The sequence below is a fragment of the Aedes aegypti genome, chromosome 1 (genome assembly GCF_002204515.2).
Source record: "Aedes aegypti strain LVP_AGWG chromosome 1, AaegL5.0 Primary Assembly, whole genome shotgun sequence".
Taxonomy (NCBI): Eukaryota; Metazoa; Arthropoda; class Insecta; order Diptera; family Culicidae; genus Aedes; species Aedes aegypti.
In genome coordinates, this window is record NC_035107.1 from 44,181,810 (window position 1) to 44,202,614 (window position 20,805).

Genomic DNA, 20,805 nt, shown 5'->3' on the forward strand with positions numbered 1-20,805 from the left:
AAAAATGTTTTATATCTTGAAATGTATGTTCTGAGTCTTCTAAGAATTATATTATTTATTCTGTTGAGCGAAACAGTCACCTGAAAATATCATTAGAACGATTGCAAGCAGTAGAATATCTTCAACCCAAACCGACCAAAATGTAACTTACACCCCTTTGCGTTTGAATCTCTCAAATATAGTAACATTAAATGTTCAGTCTAGGATTCCATAGGGTTTACATTTTTCTTAGCTTCACCGTTTGTCCTACCCATGGTTACAAACGAGGACGCGCCTCTGTCGGTACCTAAATCAAATGGAGCTGTCACTTTTCCGTACGGAACAATGTGCCGCTCAATTATTCCGCAAGTAAATGTGACATTTCGCTCATACTGGATCAGCTGTCAAAGTTACTTTAATAAGGAGAATTTTTACTTGAGTGCTTTACTTTTGAAGTCCTTACTTGGCATAACCAAGGGTGGAGGGCGGCCGTCAAATGGCTTACCCAAAGAGCATCCATGCGCTTGAAAGGTATTGTTTGTAAGCTATGATATACTACGTGCGCTCTGTTGGCGATTCAACCACAAAATCCAGTAAAAATCAAACAAAACATGTTTTCGAGAAAATTGATTACGTTAGGTCGCTATTTTGTATGGTTATTTACATTTTAGAACCAGATTAACGTTGGGGTAGCAATAAAGAGCTGCCAGTACCTTCCTTGTGCTCAAGGTGAAAATTTTTTGAACCAAGCTTCCAATATTGCACAAAAACTTCAAAGGTACTAATCTCACGAAGTGCACTTTTTATTTTAGTTTTGTGCACTATCAGAAAGCTTAAAATAAGAAGATCAGGAACATTTGTCTGCTATTCCTCCAGTTCAGTGCCTTTAAAAACATGAGTAGGGTCACAAGTCCGCCATTGTGACGGCCATCTTTAGATTTTGAGGTGAAACAACACTGGGGTTGTTCTTATCTGTACGGCAACTCAGATCTACTAAAACCTGAGTGGTTTCAACGCAAACCCGTAGTTGGGCACAATAATCCAAATTTGGCTTAATTTCCAAGGCCTCCATGTGGTATTTTTCCTTTGAAGTCATAAGGAAAATTTACTTAAATTTGGTTTGATTCAACGCAAAATTGAGTAGGGTCGATGTACCAATAGCCGCATAGCTAAGAACAAATATTCGTATGAAATCGAAAAACAAAGCTAGCGTCATTATTTTTACATCATCTGGAAGCTATTTATCTTGGTATTGTGGGAAAAATATGAAAACTACGAAAACTCAAATGTTTGTATTTATTATCGCTTGTGCCACTATAGGAATACATGTGCCTATAGTAGCACTTTTTCTAATTTCTGTTCTTATAGTAACACTAGCATCACGGCGTTGGCAAAATACTTATCAAAACCGTATTTTTTACAAAGCTTTTATATTTTTCCTTCAAAGTGTGGATCAAAAGCTTTCGTTTGATGTAATAAAAGTTCTTAATTCATTAATTATTTCGTACAATAAAAAATAGTTTCTCTCAGTAGTGCTGCCATAGGAATAATTGGTTTACTATAGGCGCAAGAGAGCTCAAATTTTAAGCAAAACTAATTATTTCGATCATTTTTTGAACAAAATCAAGCTGTGTATCAATGGTACTTAGATAAATAGCTTCTGACCTTCATGTCAAAAAACATTTTGAAAAGATTTATAGCAAAACGGCTGTAAAAAGCCTTTAGTGCGACTATAGGGGACTGTCCACTAAGGGAACACTGACCCTACATTGTACCCAAGCTTGAGAATAATGCATTCACCCGAAATTTGACTCATTGGGCTTAACTACATCCATTGCACTATGGGCCAAGGACGCAATCTGGCGGGACAAAATTAATAACTCGGTAACGAAGCGTTTCCAGTATTTGGTGTCTTCGGCAAAGTTATTTGTAACAACGAGGGCCATCTACTGACATAAACGGATTGTTCGTAAATGTCTGCATAGGTGGCGCCACAATCTAACTTTTCACTGTGACGCTCTTAAGACTTGGCATGTTTGGCAAAGTTGTTCATTTTGATAAAACAAACAACTCTCTCGAAGACGTCAAAATTCCACAGCCTACTGTTTTCGAGTTATTGCTAAAATTAGAGAAAATCAGTGAAAAAACGATATATTTCACCGAATTTGTCATTTTTAAGAACCATGTCATACAATATTTTTTGCTGATAAATATATAACAATCACAAGCTCTGGTGGGGAATTTTTAATAATACGACGCATAAAAATTTAAAAAAAATGAAAAAACTTGAAAAATTTTTCTAACCTTAATATCTCCAAAACGCAAAAAATCGCAAGCTCAAATTTTGAGGCAACATTAAACAATACTTGATGAAACGAATGTCAAAATTTCAGAGAGGTATATTTTGGTTTTTTTTGAGAATTTTTAATTTGTTTACGGTTTTCTTTTCACTACGCGATTAATATTTTCGTGGCAAATATTAGAATGTATTTTAAAATTAGCAGAAAAATATGTTTTATTATTTCATGAAATTATTATATCTGCTCACAGTACAAGCTGGCTTTGGATTTCATTTCGAATTCATCTGTTACAATTTTCCGGAAGCTCAAAATTTAAGCAAATCAGATGATTAAACACATATTTAAGGTTAAATAACCTAACAGTTCTCAAAATCGAAGTTATCTCCAAATTGATACCTTTGATCTGTATCCTCTCATTCGAAACATCCAAGGATCAACGCTCTCCCCGCTTTAAACAAATCTACAAGCTCCGGACAAGAGAACGTGCACTCTGAAATTTTAGTATTAAGTGATATCGACATAAACATGTTTTAAAATTAGATTTTCCGTTTTAAAAATAACACATTCATAAAATAAATTGCTCACCTCGAGACATGATGACAACAATTAACTGACACATGATCAAGTTTTTCATGACATACTATATCATTTGAATTATTGAAGCAAAACAAATATGCGCCCAGTTTTTACCTACACTTTCATCTACATTACTCGATATCAACTCAATGAACTGTTCTTAATCTGAACAAGGAATATGTAGCCGATTTCTATGAGCAGATCGCAAACTCAGGGTTAGGTGCGAGTTAGCTATAAGCTAACAAATTTATTTTATTATTTTTCAGTGAATGGAATATAACAATTTTACTTACAAATTTCGGTTTTATCCTTGGGTAAATTTGTTCCGTTATTGTGCTATGCTCATTCCGAGGCTTATTCTTTTATCTGTGATTTAGATGTAGTTTTTAATGTATTCCATTTAGTTTTAAGATTAACTTACGATCTGTGATTATATCTGTGATACACACTTAGTTTTAGTTCATTTTATCATATAAGTTTGAAATTTAACTCCAAATGTTCTTCGAATTCACTTGATTAGAAATGATTAACGTTTCATCTTGCTGTTCGACATCAAATCAGTAATCACGCTACTTTTATACAATAGACTTCTGCTTATTGTTCTTTAGCTGCCTTACACTGTCACTATGGACCTATTGCAAGCAGTGCTGGCAGCAACAGCTACTATGATGGCTTTTTAAACAGTTTTGTGAAAGTTTTTGTTCCATGACTCGTTATTTTTAAAAATCGATCGTCCCTTAAGATTGACTTGTGGAAATTTAACTGTATTGGAGTAATATAATCATAGTAAAAAACTTGAAATACTGTAATGACCCGATTTTACCTACCCCTGATTTTAGCACCCTTTATGACCCGATTTTGTCTACCCCCGATTTTAGCTTCTCTTTTTCCCGATTTTTTCAGCCTAAAATTTATATATTTTTTATTAGACTAAACACATCTATACTGGCAATATTGGGTGCATAAAGTCATTTTTGAACATGGCCACATCTGTACAACCATTTAAAGATCGAATTTTTGAAAATTTAAATTCCTAATAATTACCCAAGAAGCTTATGAATGTTACCTTGGATTACGGTACATAGAAAATGAAAGTAAAAAAATAATTTTTATAGTAACAAAATCATAAAACTAAGTCCTTAGGTTAAAATAAAACTTGAAACCAGTCGAAAAATTTTATCCCGATTTTAGCTTTTTCCCGATTTTGTCAATCCTAAATGCAGCATGGGGCTGACAAAATCGGGACATTACTGTATCTCAAAAACACCAAAATATACCTCTCTGAAATTTTTACATCCGTTTCATCAAGTATTGTTCTATGTTGCCTGAAAATTTGAGCTTGCGATTTTTTGCGCTTTTGGAGATATTAAGGTTCAAAAGTTGCTCTATTTTTCCAGTTTTTTCATTATTTCTTAATATTTAATGCGTCGTATTATTAAAATTTCCCCACCAGAGCTTGTGTCTGTTATATATTTATCAGCAAAAATATTAATAAATTTAGATAAATATTAATGGCATTCGGCCAAATGACCCTTTCGGCCAAATGGCGTTCTGCCAAACGGCAAATCGGCCAAATGTTTATGTGGAAAAAGGTAAATAAAAAAAAGAATTGTTGGACAAATAGTTTCTTTTTGTTTAATTAAGAGCGTATGCATACATTTTTATTGACACAAGTTTTAGTCACTTGCCGAAAGTTAAGATATGATATTTGCATATTTTTTATGCTTAACGGTGCGATTTTACGTCGGAAGCAGGCATGCGGGTCTAAACTACCTGATGTGAAAAGAGTAATTCATGAATAACTTTGTTATTTTAAAAGGTATATTCATGCAATTGTTCAGAAAAAGAGTATTCTTGTGTGGCAAAAAAATAGTAGAATACACAAAAAATGTAAAAAATATTGGAAAAAGTTATAATAAAAATCATATTTTAAGAGGTCATTTAAATACAATGGCAAATATTTCAAAAATAACAAGAGATTGAAAAATCGTATGTTTGATAAAGTTGGATAATTTTGTCATTTCTCCTATTTTGTCGATAACACTATCTACCTAAATGTTAGATAAAATAATTTGTCTATCTTACTGCTGGTGAATTGATCACAAAACTTTTTCCTTGCCAAGAAATTATTCCAAACACACCATATCTCTAAAATCAACGGCGTCGAAAAGCGTCTAATTTTTGAAGAGCGCCTGAAACACATTAAGGTGAAACATCTCGGAATTCAAAGATGGCCGTCAGAATGGCCGCCTTGTGCCCCTACTCACGTTTTCAAAGGCACACAACTGGAGAAATAGTTGGCAAACGTTTCTGATCTTCTTATTTTAATCTTTCTGCTAGTGTACAAAACCAAAAAAAAAAGTTCACTGTTGTTGGATGCTTTCTTCGCGAGATTTGTGCCTTTGAAGTTTCAGTGTAATCTTAGAAAATGATTCCAAACTGTTTCACCTTAAGACTCTGTGGCCAGTATCGGAATACTAACAGCCAAAATCTTGATGGAAATGAAATTGAAAAATATATCAAACGGCGATCTCCGGAAGCGTGCTTTGCTCGACAAAGGTCATATAAAATTTTCGTCCGTCAAATTCAAACAAATATAAAAGATTTTAAAATATAAAAAACTTAATATGAGGATTTATTAGTGATAAATAAAAAAAAATGATTAAAATGGAATAGTTTTATTCCAATTAATTATCTAATACTTAGTGTTTTGATTATTTGATGCATTAATTACCTAATTAAGTTGAATATTGAAGTGTCTGCATCAGAAAACGTTACTTACTGAGAAGATTTTTCGATGAAATGAAGAACAAGAAGTGACTGACGGTGACTAACAATCACTGGATGATTATGGATTAATAATTTCGAACATTCGTTGTTGCGGAAGGAATAGAAAACAACGGTCTCCACAATCTTGGTTTGGTTGGAAGTACTGGAACACTAACAACGAAAATTTAGTACTAGTCTTCGCGTCCAATTATGTACATGGCAGACAGAACGATGCACCAATAGTCCAAAGCGCAACATACAATAATTGGTGGAGACAGCAAGATCATCGATCTGTACGAAAAGATCAAGCGTGTACACTGCTGAAATCTGGTGAGATCATTTTCAATACTTAATTTTATGATTTTCAATCAAATTGCCAACATGATCTCATATTTGGTGAGATATATCACGTATTCATATTCTTGTTATTCTTAATTTATATTTGTATCAACCTTTTATACTATTACTTTTGAAAGCATGTTTATTATTTTGCATAAATGTCTTTATGGGACACAGTTTCGTTTTGACAGAAAGGGGCAAAATAAGTTTTTATTTCATTTCAGAGAGCGATCAAAGGCGCTTAAACCATGGCTCTAGAGCCAAAACATGAGGAAGAAATGCCTATGTTCCATCCCAGAAGACCAACTAAGGAGTGTGCATTAACTTTCTTAGCATCACCACCCACAACAATTTTACCTATAGCCCTGAGTCGAAACGGTTGGTACGGTTGTCTTCGTTTCTTATTTCTTTGAATTTAAAAGGTTTTGACTACGGGGTAACATTAATCGGAATGGCCCATCTCGTAAAAAGTTCGTATCATCATTTATTGATTAAAGCCTGTCCACGATAAATTTCGGACACTGATGGCGGGTGTACCACAGAAAGTTCGAGAATTTTACAGAAAGAAGGATTAACATCCTTGTCAACTGTTTATTTTGTAGATATAACTCTTTTATTCTGAAATAAACAATTGTTTTTGTTGAATTATGAGTAACTTTTTTTTGCTGCCATTATTTGGGTGTCCGAAATTTAACGTGGACAGGCTTTAAATATTTCCAAATCATGAATTGTGCTTCTCCTTCTTATGTGCATAAGCTAATGAAAATTAAGAAGTTTTCGAAAATTGCATTTAATTCATGCGTAAATTTAACAACTTTTTGAAACAACAATTTTAATGGATAAGGATGACACTACCGTAGATTCATGTCTCACATAAGTTGTGCAAGCGATGATATGAGCAAGGAAAATGTGATTCTTACTAAAAATAACATCGCCAAAAACGATTCCGTTGTTAAAATTTTTATAAGAATATTAAATTAGGCAACGTTAACGAATTTCTGTTGAGAATGTAGAATTTCCTTAGGAAATTGCCTACCTTTAAGCGTATTCCGCGGTTCGAGGTGTTTATAATTTAAAAAAAAAAAACTCAAAAAGTAAATGATTTGTAAGCGTTTGGCCATCATATTTGGCTTCAGAAGCCATGATTCAAGTAAGTAACGACAATTTCAATATTACCGAACGTTGTTTACATAAGTGATCAATGTTACCCCATATCATCTAAATTAAAAAAATTGCCTGAAACATTTTTAAAAACATGCTTCAATCTTTCAACAAACAAAATACAGTACATGGTCACGAGCTATTGGTGGCAGTACTTGTTTTAAAAATATAAAACTTGCAACATTTTCGTTATTTAAATAGAATATTTAAGAACTATCCTAAAAACTGATCAATGTTACCCCGGATTACGGTATCAGTTTATTCATGCGTGAATAACCTAACCGTTATGATTTTTTCAATAAATTGTCGTCTTCAACCCCAAAGTCTGCACAGTGGGCCTGGCCAATTTAATATTTGCATAATATCGTTGATATTCTGCAAATATTAATACTGACAAGAAAATACCTAAATAAACTTAGGTATTTCCAGGATGCTTTTCGATATTGGCTGTACAAGCGCTTAGATTAGATTAGATTAGATAAATTCACTCAAACGGCAATCTCCAGCCGCCTTATTATTTAGGGTACCAAGTAGAAATATGATTTTTTTCAGCACAAGTTGCAAAATTATCCAAAGAGACTTGCAGAGTTGGATAAATATTACAAGTACCGTAAAACGGGGTAACTTTGATAGTACGAGACCCACAACATATTAAACGAAATAACGAAGTTTCTGTCGATCATTTAAGAAAAACGAATGCAAAAGTAAAAAGTATTAGTATGAAACTTCCTGTCAAAGCTATTTTCATTGGAATCAAGTGCGTTTGAGGACTTATAGGCAAATATAAAAAAATTACAAGATTTTAGCATTTTTGCAACGCTTACAAACAATCTGTTCTACGATCACTATTTGATAAATTCATAATGAGTTCGTCACTTATCCATGACAGCCTAATTATAGTAGAACATGAATTCGGTCTCAAATCTCTTAGCGAAAACCATTTTTACAAACTGGGACCATTTTTGAAATCTAAGTCAGAAATTTCCATACAGCGTTCAACGCCTAGAGATATGCAACGCCCTATAAATGCTCCGTAATTCATTCAATTTTGCTCAATTAAAACTCCATTATCAAAGTTACCCTAAAACAGAAAACCGACTTTCGATTATATGAAAAATCATAAATCCATTCAGAATAAATCTTTTGACAATTTATCAAGTGCAATCGATAGCTAGGATGTCAGTACTTGTTCTAAAAATATGAATTGTAATTCTTTGAAACAGAATGCATAAATATTGAAGTTTTCTTCGAAAAAACTATCAAAGTTACCCCGTTTTACGGTACAAAAATTCGAAAAGTTTTGTAACGAGTTGCATACAACATTTTTTGCAATTACGAAAATGATTGTTATAGTTGGATTATTTCTAAGGGCATCGATCCTATTTTCAATAAGAATCCCTACACTGAGCCAATGTTTGTTGATTAAGAATTGTTGAAAAGAATTGTTCAAGAAAATTTTTTTTGGAGAAACTTTTTTCAACGATTCCCATTTAAGCTGAAATTTATTTCCAACTGAGTAGGTACTACGATTAGAAAAAAAAAAAACGTTTTCTTGGACGATTCCTTGCCGGAATTTTCCATGTATCAAGATAGACCAAGAGATAACTTGTCAGCAGGAAATCAAGCTTTTCGATAAAAACTAGTCTGATATGCAAAGGAATTGCAAAATAAATCAATCTTTTCTTACAAAAATGATCGTATTAAATAGTACTATTGAAAAGGGGGTTTCAGTTCTCAAAATCGTACAGATGATTAATATTCTTAATGCCAGAGAAATGTTCGACCTATCGTCTCCCCCTGATAAGATTTCCGAGACTGAACAAATGATTTCGCTAGAGTTGTTGAATTCGGCTCAAAATGCAACTGATTTCAATTGTCAAATGCAAAGAGGCAAACACGTAATTTGTTCGCTTATGTTCGATAAAATTATAAGAGAATTGCGTTATCAGCTAAAATAAATGTTTTTTAGATTATAAATATATCTGTCAATACAAAAATTATTTTGTTTATTGAACACTTCAGTTGTCGCGCTGTTGTATTTTGTACAACACTATTGAAAAAAACTCGCTTTTCGTTCATAACAGCAGCGTGATGGCTCTGACGGTGGCAAACCGCGCGACGATTGGAAGGTTAAAATCATATACCGAGCGAATGCCAAAAACACTCTTAGAAAAATTATTGCAAAATAGTATGCCTCGAAAACATCTGTACAATACAACAATTTTTAACAAATAAGTCTATATTTCTCAGAAATCGATCTGGAGGAAACTCAAAACGATTTTGTAAAAAAATGAGTTATTCTGCCATAAATCAGCATATTTTTTATTCCAGGGTTGACCACCACGACTTTTCCATAATTGATATTTTTCTGGGACACCCCAATGAAGAATCGATGACAAGGACACAACAGTCTGTATACTGAAGGTAAATTAAAATGTTCAAATCCCAAAACCCAAATTTTCGTGCTTCGTACTAGATCAGAAAGGGCCGCAATCCCGTAGAACATCAGCAGTAGCAGGCCTCCGCCGGCAGTCGTCGAGTGGTGGCCTCTGCTCGAAATCATCGTTCGTTGTTCCGCTTTTTCTATTATCCTTCTTCTGCTTCTTCTTCTTCTTGTTCGTCCTTCCAAAATCACAGAGTAGGTAATTCCTTCTTTTTTCCACCGTGCAATTTTAGCTTCTTCTTCCTCATGGATACATTGTAGGCATGCTGGATTTGCACTTTGCACCGTCACACTCAGTAGGCACTGATTCCCCTTCGTATCCCCTCACATCCCTTCACAACCCTCTTCGAAGGTTTCCCATCGAGGATGGGCGAAACATTGTTCTTTCTTCTTGCACTGACTGGCCTAATCATCCCTGGTGGGCCACTCCATCATTGAACACCCCGAAACGTATCACACTGAAAACTCCCAAAAGTAGACTTCCTGGACGCGAAACCGAAATCTGGCACCGCACACAAGATGTCTCCAATCCGGGAAACGGGGAAAATCTTCAGTTTTCCATCAATCCATTACAGTCGATTGGCGTCGCGAAAATTTTCTCTCTCTACGGACCACGGCGAGGCACGGGAGTTGTTTTTCGTTCGGAACTCGGGATGGAAGTGAATGCTTTTTCGCTGACGATGTGTGGCGCAAGCTGGCAGGAATGGCAGTATACCAGCAGGCGAATATGAGCGAAAAATGAAGGGGTGGTATAAATGTAGGCGCATGCGTGGGATTTTGAATTTTCCGGTGGGATGCTTGTGCAAGTGATATTCGGTAGGGGATCGAATGTTCAGGATTACAATCGTGTTTAGCCTAGCTAATGGCTTTTCTGACAACAAACCACCTTCTGTATTTTTTGTATGAACAGAGCAAAAAATTATGTGTAACACCACGCTAGTTTAGAGGCCCATCAACTACGTTTTAAAAGTGGTGCAATGTTAGGTTTGTTTGCAACATTTAAAATGATTTAGTTAGGTATTCCCATGTGATAGATACAATTACAATGTACAAGGAAAGGGACGGCCCTGTGATTGAACCCATGATAAATAGGTGAGGGAAATAGAACAACCTCACTGGTTGTAAAGACAAGTCAACAAAATTCATTTAAAAAGGAGATGAACATAAAGGATATTCTTTTTTTTAATTAAAACGGACTGGTCATAGCTTTCATTTTAATTAAACAGGACCGGTTATAGGTTTCTTTCTAGAGACTAAAAAGTCTCTGTTTTTAATAGAAAGTTTCTAAAGTACATATCTTATCTAAAATGGTCTCCAAAGTCTCATTTTTACTTATTTTGCTTGCATTGAATCCTGATGTAAAACTGTACATAGAAACCATCAGAGATTATAACGAATTCAAAATGCTCTTCAGGAATTTCGTCTTCATATACCCCGAAATTTTTCTAGGGATTTCTCCCCAATTCACCCATAAATTAACAGCGATTTTTTAAAAGATGCTTGGAAGAATTGCTTCAGAAAATCCTTGAGATTTCTTAAATTACTATCTCCAATAATTTTCTTAAGTATTGCTTTGTTTTTTTTTTAAATACCTGAAGGGCGTAGACACAAAAGTCAATTTGGATAAATTGAGATGTAAAATTGTGAAAAATAATAGAATCGTTCTGGTAGGCTTCGATCCCACGATTCCCAATACGCTAGACTGGGCGTGTTAACCAACGGCATTGTGGTCGTGCGGTTAGCGGCGTCAGTCGTTTAGGCGTATTGTGTCACGAGGTGTGGGTTCGATTCCCGCTCCAGTCGGTGGAAACTTTTCGTCAAACGAAAAATCAATCACTGGACCACTGGTTGTTCCGCGTTGTCCGTTGTCTAATGTATGTGATCGTTCATTCTGTGCAGCCTTTGGCTGAAGACGGTGTAAATGTCTTTATAAAAAAATCATCCTAGAATTTCACTAATTTTTCAACCGAATTCTCAATTCGTTACTCTAGGAGACCTTCCAAAGATATCTTCAGAATGTCTTCCGAAGAAATCCACAAAGGTTTATTCCAGAGTGTTGCAAAAAAAATGCTTGAGGGTGTTTTTTTAAGAAAGAATTTATCCACTTGATCATGTGGTTTCCTTCAAGAATTCATCCACGTTTTCTTCCAGAAATCTAAAAATTCTTTGTTTTTCATGAATGTATCCAGAATGTCATCCATGTATTACTCCTGCAGTTTTACCTTACACTAGGAAGCTTGATAAAAAAATACATCTTTCCACGTCCCTGCAGATACAGATTAAAATCAGAAGTTATCGGAACTACCTTCCCGAGAAACACACATTCTGTGCTTTACTGGTGACGGACAGAAATTCGCTTCGATTTCTATGCTACAAATCTAGGCGGAAGGAAAACAAATCTTGGAAATAATTTGTCTGAATAGGAAAGGTGTGCCAGTTATGGCTATAGTGGTTCCCTAGTTGGCCATATGTGTTTTCTCGAAAAATTTTTCATTGTGGATATTTTTGAATGTTTTAACATCAAGATTCATTTGACATCAAACTACTAAAACACACAGAATGGTTAAAAATTTGAATATAAAGCCTGTCCACGTTAAATTTCGGACACCCAAATAATGGCAGCAAAAAAAAAGTTACTCATAATTCAACAAAAACGATTGTTTATTTCAGAATAAAAGAGTTATATCTACAAAATAAACAGTTGACAAGGATGTTAATCCTTCTTTCTGTAAAATTCTCGAACTTTCTGTGGTACACCTGCCATCCGTGTCCGAAATTTATCGTGGACAGGCTTTAATCAAATTATCACGTATGACGAAAAAGGGAACCATCATGTCCATTACTGGCACACCTACCCTATCTTGTTTTACTTCTATAAATGTCCACTTGGAGCAGATTGGGTATCAACGTCTTATTTTTCTGTTCTATATTGCTTCAGGAATTCTTGCCTTGGACTATCCACAAATATTCTTTCGGATTAGTTATACAAAAATTGTTCACGTAGCTATTGAATATATTCTTTACGGAACTGATATTTTTTTAAATATGTTATGATAGTGTTGATGAATGACAGCAAGTGGACAGCCTATCATAAGATTTGTAAGGAAGAACAGTAATGGTCTTTAGGTCATGAAACACATACCACAGCGTGTTAATAGCCACTTCCGGATAAACTCTCCTGTTAGGGATGGTACACAAATTATGTCACGCTAAATTTCGCCCCAGACCGGAAAACTTTTCATCAGGAATGTTTTCCGACTGGGCCACTGGCCGTGTATGCATAAAATATATCAAAAGCTTATTACGAAGAATAAGTGCTTTGAAGACATCAACATGGTTCGATGCAATCCCGCACTTTTATTCGCATTTTGCACTTATGAGACCGCACTTCGCAGTCCAGTGGTGAAAGAAATACCCAATACACCCTTTTGATATTTTTCCCGCTATCCCGTGCCCAAAGTGGGACATTCACGCCTCGATCTGGGTAGTCCGCTGGGAGAAATACGATTTTCACATTGAGTTCTATTGGCTTTGGTCCAGAAAACAGTTGATTACCTTTCCCTCGTACACGGAGAAAATGACATACTCAAATTTGGGTTCTTTTGACCCAACTCGGCACGTTAGTGCGTCACCCCAAATTTGAGTAAATAGCCTAGTACTCAAATTTGAGTAATTGTACCAAATCAAATCGGTGGGTGATTTTTACTCAACGTTAACTTGGGAGTAAAAACTCAAAAATAGGTATTTTCATACGAAGCGAAATCCAAAACAAAAAAATATCATAATTGATATAATAAGCATGTGTTTGTGATATATAAAGACCAAAAGATTAATTAAAAAAAACCTTTATTCGCTTGAAGCTTTTAGTCAACGACGTGGATGCCAGGAGCGACGTTCACGGTGCAAAAAAACATTTGGTATCGGGTGTGAAAATTTACTGCAATTAGGCGGTGGCACAGGGTGGCTGGAACGGGAAAACAAAGCTCGGAGCGGGGTGCCATCTGTCGAAATCAGTGCGGTAATTCTTTTGAGATCAGTAACCAGCATCTCGGTTCCGGAAATCGTTCACAACGAGTGGCAGGGAAGAACTGAGGATCTGAAAAGAAAAAGTCCGTTAGATATTAATTTCTTCGGCAAACTGAACTCTTCGGAGGAAACTAAGTCAAGGACACTTACCTTTAAAAAATCACTACACTAATCCACCAATTTTGCGACTATTTTTTAGAAACGATCACGATTTACATCCTTCACCGACGATGACTAACATGGAATGATCTGTGTTGACATTTTAAAGTGGCTGCTACATTTTTTCATCCAAAATTGTGTTTAAATTACCCAACGGCTAGAACGCAGCCTAAATGACTGCAATAAATAGAACAAGTCTCGCGTTTAGTATCATACAGGCGTATCTGCAGTGATGTCAGGCGTATCTGCAGTGAGCGATTTCTCTTCGTCGATTATCTCTTTGGACTGTTTCACGAAAGTCAATCGATATAGGTAACATTTTTCGATGTAACATGCCCAAGGACCATGAGTTCTTTCTACTAAATCGAAAAAAGCAGTGATAAGCAGTTGCCCGGCCGAGTAATTTGCTAAAGAGAAAATCGATGAAAAGAAATCGATTATTGCAGTTACGCCCTTATGATACTGAACGCAAGAAGTTGATTTTTACTCAAATTTGAGTTTTCGATAGAGAACTCAAATGTTGGGTTAAATTGATGTAATTGACAGAATGAAATTTACCCACTACTTCAGTTCGACTGCTCTACTCAATTTTGAGTATAAAAAACTTATTTTTGAGTACTTCGTTTTCTCCGTGTACAGAACTGACAGATACATTTTTTACTAATTTGTTTATTAAGGGCTCAACCGCGTTTGTTCAGGCAAAAAGTAGTCATAATCTGTGAACAACGGTAGGGTTTACTCCTAGGATTTTGCCAGCTTTTTGTTCAAGATATTTTCCGGTGAAAATTCATGAGAGATTGTTACAAAAATTTTCATAGAATTTTTTGTAGTGATTTCTCGGTCTAGTTCTAGATCTTTTTTTCAGAATTTATTTTTTTCAATACAGTTGTCAAAGAGTTTTTACAATGTTTCACAATTTATTTTTATTGAATTTTTCCTAAGGTTACGTCGTTATTTTTGGGATTAATGTAGCAATTTCACACACAAGCAAATAAACGTCACTCCACTGGTAATTGACAAGTACAAGTAGTATTTTAGAAGGGATCCACAAATCAAAGATTTGTCTAAAACTAATCATTGTGTTTGCGATTCTACCCTATTACCCTAAATGCCAAAATTCTAAAGTGACGGAGCATCTGAAAGATCTTTTCCCAAAATTAAGTCACATGAAAGTTGAGATGGGCCTCAGTGGCGCAACCAAGGGGGGGTTTTGGGGGTCAAACCCCCCCCCCCCAGAGCCGAAAAATTTTGAATTGCTAAATATTCTTGTGAAATTCAGCACTACACATCTTACAACTACAAAGCAATATCTTATTTTAATTCGTATGAATAATGTGAATGTTAGTAATTTTCAGTTATATACTTTTGAGTTGTGTGGTTTTATTCTTAAACTCTTTGTGGAGTTTGATAAAAACCAAAATTAACTGGTAAATACTACTATAACATGCTTATAAATAACAAAAATTTCTAAACTTATTAAATCAAACTGAAAGCGTTGTGCCAATAGTTGGAACATACGAATTCCTTGATTTATATAAAAAGGAGAAAAACATATCAGCGAATGCTATTGAAGTACTTATCTGCCGGTGGATGCATTTCGGTTCCGTAACAAATTTCAAACAATTTTGAGATGGATGTGGATCATGAATTACGTTCAATTTATTGGGTAAACCAAACAAATCGGGGGTTCGTTCGAAAGAAGTTGGAAAAATGTGCCCATTAAAAATATGAACGCATTGGCGTCCCACTGCAATAGTAAATCAGTATGCTTTTTTACAAAGTCATCCAAAAACAAAGTTTAATGTTCGTATTAAAAATCTAAGGTATCACAAATCACATATTTGGTCATAAAATCATCACAATGAAAGCAGAACTGATTTTAACCTTTGAAATCGATTTTCTAGGATGTCAATCCTGCAAGATGTAACAATTAGTCTACTTCCGGCTGTTTAGTTTTAAAATGCTGATCTATTTTCGACCTATTGCAACAATAGTGTCAATGATTTCTATTAAAAATTGCTGCGCTCAGCGATTATTCTCGAATTAATTTTCATTGTTAAAAATCTCCAAAACATAATTAAAGCGCAAGATAGAAGAAGAGCGGTGGAATGGTATCACACTTATGTATTGTAATTTTTCTATATTAATTTTACAATCCAAATAAATCCATTCCTAAAATGTCTTTTGAAATTTGTAAAACCCCCCCCTAGAATTAAAACCTGGTTGCGCTACTGATGGGCCTAAAATTCGAAATATATTCAAAAGCACAGATTTTGATAACATATTAACAATTGATGGAAAATCTGCTTACCAAAATTTCTAACTTGTTTGTGCTGGTTTTCTATGGTTAGAACCATAGAGCTAACAACTACAAAGAACTTATTAGTAACATGATGGCAAGTTTTAAAAAAAACTAGACGTTTATGTTACATTGAAAATGCATTCTTTGATTTGTCATCTTGCAAGATTTCCTTCAAACCTTGGAAGTTTTTTCAGACGAGCAGGGTTAGATTTCAAGGACATTGAACAACGGTTTAAAGGGTAAAATAACGTCAATGCAATGGGAACATTGGCCAAATGAAGTATTTTCAGCATTGGGCGAACATTTGTTCACATGACTATATTTTGAATTGATAATTGTTCTAGCTGTTACGTGATACGCTGTTATCTGTGATTGAACTGTCTTGGGGACAGTGATGCATTTCAAACTGAACGCGAGCCAAAAGTGAACTGAACGCGTTCTAATTTTGCACGAGAACGCAGCAAACAGTGAATTTGCGTGCAAGATTATGACGCTGCTCACGAACGGCCCGTTCACTTTAAAATGCACAGTGAAGCACAAAACCGTAAAACACTATTTTAAACAACAATGAATTCATATCACGCACAATGCATGGAACCTTAAGTGTTCATTGACATCTTAGGCAAGTCTTTCTGCGTTTAAACATGTTTTAAATCTGCCATGAAAACAATTTTCCTTTCACGTTCATTTTTCGGCTCCTTTGGGTTCAAAGTTTTGAACTGATCAATGTTCAAGCCTACTTGATCTCTCGTTCAAAAATTTGAACTGGAACGCAAACTGAACGCGTTCAAATGCAACACTGCTTGGGGAAACACTTCCCAGTGGGAACCAAAGTTGGTGAATATTTTTTACCCATGAGGTAGTATTGTGGTTCCAGAAGCCTGTTCTGAATGAATTCCTCCAGGAAGTCTAGATTTTTTTTTAAGTTTTTCCTACTACAGTCATCTTTCCTTTACTCGATATTGAAGGGACCATCGAGTTAGGGAGGTATCGAGTTACAGAACACAAAACCAGTGCAACTGAGATCTAAGGGACCATCGAGTTAGCCATGAAAACCAACTTTTACTATGGTTCTCTAACTCGATATCGAGATACGGAATATCAAGTAAGGGAGAGTTAACTGTATTTCTTACAGAATATCTCCAGCAAATCCTCTAAATGTTTCAGGGAGAATTCCTTTTAATATTCTAGCGAGATTTTTTTCAAATTTTTCTCTGATTAGAGAACTATTGAAAAAAAAATCCAAGAGCTATTCCAGAAACTAATTAAAGTTAAAAGTATTCCAGGAATAATGTTAGGGTATCCGTCCTATTATGGAGGACTTAAGCACGGTGATGAAATTAAAATCGTATTGCAGTGTCCAAAATCTAAATATCATAGTATTTTGCAATGTTAAGTGTTAAAACTATCCTTTATCTGGAGTATAGTGAAGTAAAAAAGTAATTTTTGGAATCATTCATACATTTTTTTTGACATAAATCTGAACCTCTTCCTCTGTCCTATTATTGCGGTATTTTGTCCAGCCCTGTCGTCCTGCTTAGTCGCGCTTAGTCGACGACTAAGAAGCTTTTCTCAGCATTTTCTCAACGCCATTTGGGACATCAAGCTTGTGCATGAAGATCAGGTGCAACTAAACGCCCTGTGTTTCAATACTCGAAATTAATAATTACAAGCTATATTAACGCCCTGAGTAGTTTGACCTTATTCTATGTAGAACAAGCGCAACTTAACGATCTGAAGACATCAATTCTTAGTTGTATCAACGCCCTGGAGTAGTTTAGCTTTGCTCTATGTAGATCAGGTGCATCTCAACGCCCTGTATGACATTAATCGATCAAGCTGTTTCAACGCCCTGGAGTAACTTGACTGTATTCCACATAGATCTTTGTGAAATCTGGAACATCACAACGTCCTGTAGAAAATCAATCGAAATTTCCATACTGTGTTAACGTGCTGGAGTAATTTGACCTTATTCCATGTAGATCAGATGCACCTTAACGCCTTAAATCAATCAAAAATTAAAAGCTGTATCAACGCCCTGGAGGCATTTGACCTTATTTCAAGTAGATTAGGTGCATCTTAACGCCCTGAAGGATATCAATTGTAAAATACAAGCTTTCAAAACGCATTAGAGTAATCTGATATTATTTTATGTAGATCATGTGCATCTTAATACCCTGTATCAATTGAAAATTTCAAGCTAAATCAAGGCCCTGAAATAATGTGACCTTATCCTACAAAGATCAGCTGCATATTAGGGTGAAGATGAATCGAAGCCAAAGTTCAAATTTTCACCATTGGTGACCAATCGATTAAGTTTTCAGCTTAACACTCCGGCAGCTATGACTACTTTCACTTACACGAAGTGCTGTGACCCAAAATTAGTAGGAACGGTATTTTCAACTCGCTATATCTCAGTGAGTTTTCATTCGATTTCTAATCATTTTTCACGTATCAATTTTCCCAGGTATCAAGATTACTGCAAAATGTTGAGAACTCAAATTTGTACAGTATTATAATCTTGAGAACTGAAAAACCCGAGGCAAGTCTTAAAAAAATGCTGTTTTTTGCAAATAACTTTCTTTTTATCGCGAAGATCTACACATATTTTTTGCTTAAAATGAGCACAATCTTATAAGATATTAGAATGTGAAAACTTTTTGGTAATTTATCTTGAAAAGAACCACACAATCTTCACAAATTTACGTATAATACAGATAAAATGCTTATTTTGTTTGTAACTTGAAATTTATCGCGATGACCAATACATATTATCATCTTCAAGTGTACATATGTATTTAGTGAGCAATTTTCCAGAAAAATGTTGTAAGTTTAACTTTCAAGAAACTACAAAATTTTCACTAAAATACGTGTAATACAGAGAAAATACTCATATTTGTTTGTAACTTGAAATTTCTCGTGATAACCAATACATATTATCACCTTCAAATGTACATATGTCTATATATTGCAGAACAATGTTGTAAGTTTAACTTTCAAGACACTACAAAATTTTCACTAAAATACGTATAATACAGAGAAAATGCTTTTTTTTTGTAACTTGAAATTTCTCGCGATGATCAATACATATTCTCACCTTCAAATGTACATATGTATTTAGTGAGCAACTTTGCAGAACAATTTTGTTATTTAAACTTTCAAAAGACTACAAAATTTTCCCAAAACTACGTATAATTCAAAGAAAATACACATTTTTGTTTGTAACTTGAAATTTCTCGTGATAACCGATACATATGATTACTTTCAAATGTACATATGTAAATAAAAAACAACTTTGCAGAACAATGTTGTAAGTTTAACTTTCAAGACACTACAAAATTGTCCCAAAAATACGTATAAAACAAAGAAAATACACATTTTTGTTTGTAACTTGAAATTTCTCGCGATGACGAATACATGTTATCACCTTCAAATGTACATATGTATTTAGTGAGCAACTTTGCAGAACAATTTCGTTTGTTTAACTTTCAAGACACTACAAAATTTTTCCAAAACTACGTATAATACAAAGAAAATACACATTTTTGTTTGTAACTTGAAATTTCTCGCGATGACCAATACATATTATCACCTTCAAATGTACATATGTATTTAGTAATCAACTTTGCAGAACAATGTTGTAATTTAAACTTTCAAAAAACTACAAAATTTTCCCAAAACTACGTATAATACAAATAAAATACACATTTTTGTTTGTAACTTTAAATTTCTAGTGATAACCAATACATATGATTACTTTCAAATGTACATATGTATATAAAGAACAACTTTGCAGAACAATTTTGTAAGTTTAACTTTCAAGACACTAAAAAATTGTCCCAAAAATAAGTATAAAACAAAGAAAATACACATTTTGTTTGTAACTTGAAATTTCTCGCGATGACGAATACATATTATCACCTTCAAATGTACATATGTATTTACTGAGCAACTTTGCAGAACAATGTTGTAAGTTTAACTTTCAAGACACTACAAAATTTTCACTAAAAACGTATAAAACAGAAAAAATGCTCATTTTTGTTTGTAACTTGAAATTTCTCGTGATAACCAATACATATTATCACCTTCAAATGTACATATGTCTATAATGAACAATTTTGCAGAACAATGTTGTAAGTTTAACTTTCAAGACACTACAAAATTTTCACTAAAATACGTATAATACAGAGAAAATACACATTTTTGTTTGTAACTTGAAATTTATCGCGATGACCAATACATGTTATCACCTTCAAATGTACATATGTATTTAGTGAGCAACTTTCCAGAACATTTTTGTAAGTTTAACTTTGAAGACACTACAAAATTTTCACTAAAATACGTATAATACAGAGAAAATGCTCATATTTGTTTGTAACTTGAAATTTCTCGCGATGATCAATACATATTCTCACCTTGAAATGTACATATGTATTTAATGAGCAACTTTGCTGAACAATGTTGTAGGTTGAACATTTAAGAAACTACAAAATTTTCAATAAAATACGTATAATATAGAAAAAATACTGATTTTGTTTGTAACTTGAAATTTCTCGCGATTATCAATACATGTTATCACCTTCAAGTGTACATATGTGTTTAGTGAACAACTTTCCAGAACAATGTTGTAAACTTAACATTCAAGAAACTACAAAATTTTCCCAAAAATATGTATAATACAGAAAAAATACTTATTTTGTTTGTAACTTGAAATTTCCCGCTATTACCAATACATATTATCATCTTCAAAT

The 20,805-nt window shown here is 34.2% G+C and overlaps 1 protein-coding gene and 1 long non-coding RNA gene across 2 annotated transcripts in view; both read right to left on the minus strand.

Annotated features, from left to right (window-relative positions):
- Positions 1–10,222, minus strand: part of LOC5579011 — a 36,991-nt gene extending 26,769 nt beyond the window's left edge. The window contains exon 1 of the mRNA XM_021839609.1: positions 9,598–10,222. The gene's annotated coding sequence lies outside the window, so the exon portion shown is untranslated. The remainder of the gene's footprint in view (positions 1–9,597) is intronic.
- A 3,178-nt stretch (positions 10,223–13,400) lies between these two features.
- Positions 13,401–13,934, minus strand: LOC110675231. The gene is made up of 2 exons (XR_002499308.1): positions 13,744–13,934; positions 13,401–13,663 (listed from the first exon to the last, which is right to left on the minus strand). It is a non-coding gene; the product is annotated as an uncharacterized LOC110675231 (long non-coding RNA).
- Between the last annotated feature and the right edge of the window lie 6,871 nt (positions 13,935–20,805).